Source organism: Theropithecus gelada, chromosome 7b, assembly GCF_003255815.1.
Source record: "Theropithecus gelada isolate Dixy chromosome 7b, Tgel_1.0, whole genome shotgun sequence".
Taxonomy (NCBI): Eukaryota; Metazoa; Chordata; class Mammalia; order Primates; family Cercopithecidae; genus Theropithecus; species Theropithecus gelada.
In genome coordinates, this window is record NC_037675.1 from 72,260,574 (window position 1) to 72,266,789 (window position 6,216).

Consider the following 6,216-nt stretch of genomic DNA (forward strand, 5'->3'; position numbering starts at 1 on the left):
CCTGACCTCGTGATCCGCCCGTCTCGGCCTCCCAAAGTGCTGGGATTACAGGCTTGAGCCACCGCGCCCGGCCTCTTTTCTTTTTTTTTGAGATAGAGTCTTGCTTTGTTGCCAGGCTGGAGTGCAGCGGTGCGATCTCGGCTCACTGCAACCTCCGCCTCCTGGGTTCAAGCGATTTCCCTTCCTCAGCCTCCCGAGTAGCTGGGACTACAGGCACGCACCACCATGCCCGGCAAATTTTTTTTGTATTTTAGTAGAGGTGGGGTTTCACCATGTTGGCCAGAGTGGTCTCAATCTCCTGACCTCGTGATCTGCCCGCCTTGGCTTCCCAAAGTGCTGGGATTACAGCGCCTGGCCTAGCTTCTGTATCTTAGCTAAATTACTGAGTTTAAAGTGGAGCCCATTAATGAAGAAGACAGGGAAAGTGTTCTCTATGCCTGAACTCAGCATGGATAGCTTTGAAAAAGAGAAACAAGCCTACTTTACCGGAGGGCCTACCTTTTATAAGCACTTTATTTGGCTTACTTTCCACCTTGGGGCAGGATAGTAACTAAGCCAAAATGTTAGTAGATTCTATTTCCCTTATCAATTAGTCATTTAAGATCTTTATTTGTCTTTTGTAAAGAGTCTTTAAAAGAGGCAAAACAAATTTTGAAAATTTTTTTAGAAGCTTCTGCACATCAATAGGCATCCCTGGGGAACCTAATTCAGGAGCCCCCATTTTTAAATGCACTTCTTAAAGTACAATGTTGTTCATTTGAATGTTCCACCATAATTTTAAATAATCTTTAGTAAAGTTTCTCCATTTTTGTAAGCATGTGCTGCTTCCGGTGCCTAATACTTACATACTATACATAAAGGCAGGCATACCGGGAAAGGGGAGGACTCAGTTCTTCAAAAATTAAGGATCTCATTTTTATGTTGATTCCTGGCTTTGGCTCTAAGATCCCCTTGGCCAAGTTAGCCAGTGATTTTTCCCTACCCAGGTGTGTAAGAAAAAGAAACAAAGGAGATAGAACACAAAATCTCTGCAAATTCCCAAAAGTGGAGTTCATACCCCCTGCGCTAATTGCCATTTACCGCCAGTTTCCGCCTGACCCAGTCAGATGTCTGAGGCCTCTAACTGGATCCAATCCAGTTAACTATTGAATCTGATTCAATCCTGGACCGAGTCCAGTTTTTATTGTGATTTACGAACCGAATCCAGATAAAAAATTTGCTCAAACTCAGATAGCTCAAAACACAAATTTGTGGCACCTCAGAATCTAAGAGAGAACTTGTCCAGGATCCCCAGTGGCTGCAAGAGAGCAGTGGATGCAATGGGCCCAGCTGGCACCTCGTTTGGTCGCTGCATCCTCCTGGGGGTCATTAGAAGGTCTACTTTGTGGGATTTTTTTTTGTTGTTTTTTGTTTGTTTGTTTTTTGTTTTGAGACAGGGTCTCATTCTGTTGCCCAGGCTGGAGTGCAGTGGTGTAATCACGGCTCACTGCAGCCTCGAACTCCTGGGATCAGGTGATCCTCCCACCTCAGCCTCCCTAGTAGCTAGGACTACAGGCACGTGCTACCACACCCAGCTAATTTCCTACTTTGGATCCCACATCTGATGCCATTGGTTAAAAGAAAAACTTTAGGCAAATTAAATTTAACACAGTTTAATTGAGTAAAGAAAAATTCCTGAATCGAACAGTCCTCAGAACACAAACAGGACTCAAATGTGACTCCAGGGCTGCCACATTTATGCCACATTTATTAGGCAACATTTATGGACAGAAAAAGGAAAGTGACCTGTAGAAAGCATAAGTGAAGTACAGAAATGGCTGGATTGGCTACAGCTGGGCCTTTGCCTTATTTGAACCTGGTTTGAACAGTTGGCTGCCTGTGGTTAACTGAAATTTGGCTGCTGTGATTGCCTGAGACTCAGTTACCAGTCTGTTTATGCATCAAATTAGGTTACAGTCCACTGTGTATGGGGAAACCTTTAGGCCAGACTTAAAATATATACAGAGGCAGCTGTAGGCCAAATTTCATTTAACAGCGTCTAGATCAATTTCTTCAAAATTTTTGAATGATCCGTGGTGTAGCCTCTTACTTTTGTTCAGTGTGTCTATAGAGGGAAATATTTTCACAACTCCATCATTATACTCTTAGCTTCCCCGAATAGTTTAACTGGTGGAAAGGGCAACAAAACTCAAAGCTATTAAACCAAGCAGAACTTGCACTATCAGTTTCAGTCTATTCTGAAGGTATTCATACATGGCTAAGGCTTTTTCTGCAAATGTGGAAAAGCTTACCCTGATATTAAGTTGCCAGGAAAATAATGTATGAATCAATGTGACTTCCATGTTACATGGATATCACTCATATTAAAGGAACATGCATTGCCTCAAAAAGAATTGTAACTGTTATGTACTGAATCGTGTCCCCCCAAATTCATATATTGAAACCCAAGCCCACAATGTGATAGTATTTGGAAGTGGGGCCTCTGGGAAGGAATTAGGTTTAGATGAGGTTGCGGGGTAGGTTCTTGTACTAGGCCATTCTTGTGTTGTCATTAAGAAATACATGAAGTTGTAGATAATTTATACAGAAAAGAGGGGTATTTGGCTCACCATTCAGCAGGCTGTCCAGGAAGCATGGAGCTGGCATTTGCTTCTGGTGAGGGCCTCAGGAAGTTAAAATCACGGCAGAAAGGAAGAGGAGCAGGCACATCACATGGTGTGAGTGGGAGCAAGAGAGAGGAGGAAGGTGCCATACACTTTCATTTTTATTATTATTATTTTGAGATGGAGTCTCACTCTGTCGCCCAGGCTGGAGTGCAGTGGCGCAATCTCGGCTTCCTGCAAGCTCTACCTCCCAGGTTCAAGCAATTCTCCTGTCTCAGCCTCCCGAGTGGCTGGGACTACAGAGACCCGCCACCATGCCCGGCTAATTTTTGTATTTTCAGTAGAGACGGGGTTTCACTATATTGGCCAGGCTGGTCTTGAACTCCTGACCTTGTGATTCACCTGCCTCGGCTTCCCAAAGTGCTGGGATTATAGGCGTGAGCCACCGCACCTAGCCTCCATGCACTTTTAAACAACCAGATATCACGTGAACTCAGAGCAAGAGCTTACTTATCATCAAGGGGCTGGTGCTAAGCCATTCATGAGTGATCCACCCCCATGATCAAATCACCTCCCACCGGGCCCCACCTCCAAAACTGAGAATCACATTTCAATAAGAGATTGGGATGGGACAAACATCCAAACCGTATTAGTCCTCATAATGGGATCAGTACCCTTATGAGAGGAGACAGCAGAGAGCTTGCAGTCTCTTTCTCCGTCTCTCTCTCTCTCCACCACGAGAGGACACAGAGGGAAGGCAGCCATCTACAAACCAAGGGGAGAGTCCTTACAGGAACCTGACCATGCTGGGACCTTGATCTCGTACTTCCAGCCTCCAGACATGTTAGAAAATAAATTTTTGTTGTTTAAGCCACCCATTCCATAACATAGACTGGGTATTATGGCACCCAGTGCCATAACATGTTATGTTATATAGTAACCATATGATATGTAGTAACCATATGATAGTAACCATCGTGATATGACATAAAAGGAGCATAGTAAAGAGAGCACATAATTCTAGAAGGGGTGGAGGTTGGAGAGAAATTAAGTTGAGAAGAGGAGAATGAGATGTCAGGAAAATCTTCCCATGTGAGATACTTTCAGCAATTAAGTCTAGTCTAGAGGAACAGGCAGTTATTCTCCAAATGGTCTCTAAGAAGAGCTGGGGGCATTAAACAAGGGACATAGCAGTAATCTTTTTTATAGGCTGTCAGTTGCTGTGGGACCTATAGCCTCAAACTTATTTGTTTTCCATGAACTCTGTAATGATGTCATGGTCTATACCTTCTTCATGTACAAACATCACACAACTAACCCACCACCATGAGAGTACATAATTTCTGTTGTGTTGTTTTCTAGTAAGATGATCGATTTGCATTGCTTCAACCAGGCTCCTCTGATTGATCATCTTCTGAACAATGGATGCATGTACAGATGGCTGACCAGGTTCAGGGGAGCAGGCTGTAGCCATCAAATAGATAAAGTAGGCTCACCACATTCTGGAACTGAAATCATGATCTTGGTTACATCAGAAGGTGCTCTAACCAATTGAACAAACCAGGCCTCGCTGAAGCTGGAACTGAGAGCTAGGGGATTCTTATGCAGAACAGAACATTCATACTTCCGCTTCCATATGTACCACATATGTGTTCCTCTCAACTGGTTTTGTACATTTCCATCTTTGCATTAAATGTATTCACATAGCACTCTTTAAATACTCGAAGTATAATGAAGAAAAGAGAAGGAACTGAAATGGTTCCATTCCATTTCTCACTAGGAAGTTGATTCTGTGCACTCTATTTCTGACTATTTTCTATCAGCTTATTACCGTGGGATGTAGGAGGGAGGAACAGGACACAAAATGTGGCACAATTTAAAAAGGATGAAGAAGAAAATTAAAATCATTAACCATTAGTAATCATTTTTAATGTGCATCATTTTTAAAATTCAAGAATAACCCAAGGAGGTAGGCATAATGTTTAGCTATGATTTACCAGTGAAAAGAAGCTTAGAGAAATGAAGTAGTGGCTGGAAAGTCACAGCTAGAACTCAAAGTGAGAATTCCCACCCAAGAAATCTGACTCCAGATTCTACACTCTTAATCTCTGCTATGTGTTGCTTTCCTGAAATGAGGAAAGAATAAGAAAGGAGAAAATTAGTGACAAGAAAGAGAGAGCTGAATAAGAGGGGACAATGAAAGGAGGAAGGAAATCAAGCAGTTTCTACACTCTGGAAAATAATTGAGCGGAATTAACAGAAGAGAACTACTTTCCTCAATGCTCATTCTACTGTTAAAATAAACAAATAAATAAGCCAGGCAGTGCAGCACACACCTATAATCCCAGTGACTAAGGAGGCTGATGTAGGAGGATTGCTTGAGCCCAGGAGTGTGAAGCCAACCTGGGCAACATAGCAAGACCTTGCCTCTAAAAAAAAATTTTTTTAAGTAGCTGCATTGTCTTGTTTTTCTAACTTTGTACAGTGCTTAGAATAACTCTATCTAAACAGCATATGTTCCATAAACCCTGTTGACTAACCAATGGATTTGCACAACAAACACTGAAAGACTCTTAGGCAAGAGATATATTGTAAGATCCGTGACAATGAGATATCTTGCATGACATGTTTTCCATTGTTTACTGTGTGTCTAAAATGAGAAGGTCATAAGAGCCAACCTTCCATTGGAGTGGCCCCCATAAAACTGTCTGCTGTATAAGGGGTGTTGGAGTGACTCTCCATCACAGGTTCTACTGCAGCTCTAGGGTGGGTCCTGAGTGATGTGAACCCCATCCCCATCCCCATTTCTAGTGAATGGGTCTGGGATAGGCAGGCCAAGGCCAGTTGGGACCGATGAGTCATAAAGAGTTTTCTAAGCACTTCTGGAAAATATGCTTTCTTACCCTTAAGAAAGAGTCACAGGAAGTTTGTAGGAGGTGAAAAGGGAAGCAATTAACCCAGCAACTACTGGAAGCCTTCCAAAACCCAGGGATCTTTCCCCAGAATGAAGTCAGCATTGGGGATAGCACAGCAGAGAGCTGGAAAGAGCCACTGGATCCACCAGTCCTGAATCCTACCCAGCCTTTGACGTCCTGTATTGGAGCCAATACATTTCTTTATGATAAAAGTTAGTTTGAGGTTGAGTTGGGATTTCTGTCCCGTATTTTAAAGCATCCTACTGATGCAGCCTGGTAAACATAAAACATGGTAAACACATGTGGCTTGATTTTATTGGCAGCATGGTTAACTGGTTCAAGCTACGGATCAAGCTATTCTTTTCCTTCTGTGATTATGACCATACACTCACCTGAAAGGTGAAGCCTTTCTCCTGTCATGGCTACCTGACTGAAAAAGCTCAGCCAGAATCTCAATTCCTATAACTTCCTTCCCATCCATCCATCCATCCATCCATCCATCCAGCTGATGGATTAATACATTTATATCAAGCACTTACTGTGAGCAAGTCATTTTGCTAGGCACTGTAAGGCCATCAAAAAGAAAAAAATAGGTTGGGCGCAGTGGCTAGTGCCTGTAATCCCACCACTTTGGGAGGCCGAGGTGGGCGGATCACCTGAGGTCATGAGTTTGAGACTAGCCTAACCAATATGGTAAA

General features: G+C 42.9%; 1 pseudogene; it reads right to left on the minus strand.

The window, feature by feature from the left end:
- LOC112628404 overlaps positions 1–5,938 on the minus strand; it is a 19,388-nt pseudogene extending 13,450 nt beyond the window's left edge.
- Positions 5,939–6,216: the final 278 nt, after the last annotated feature.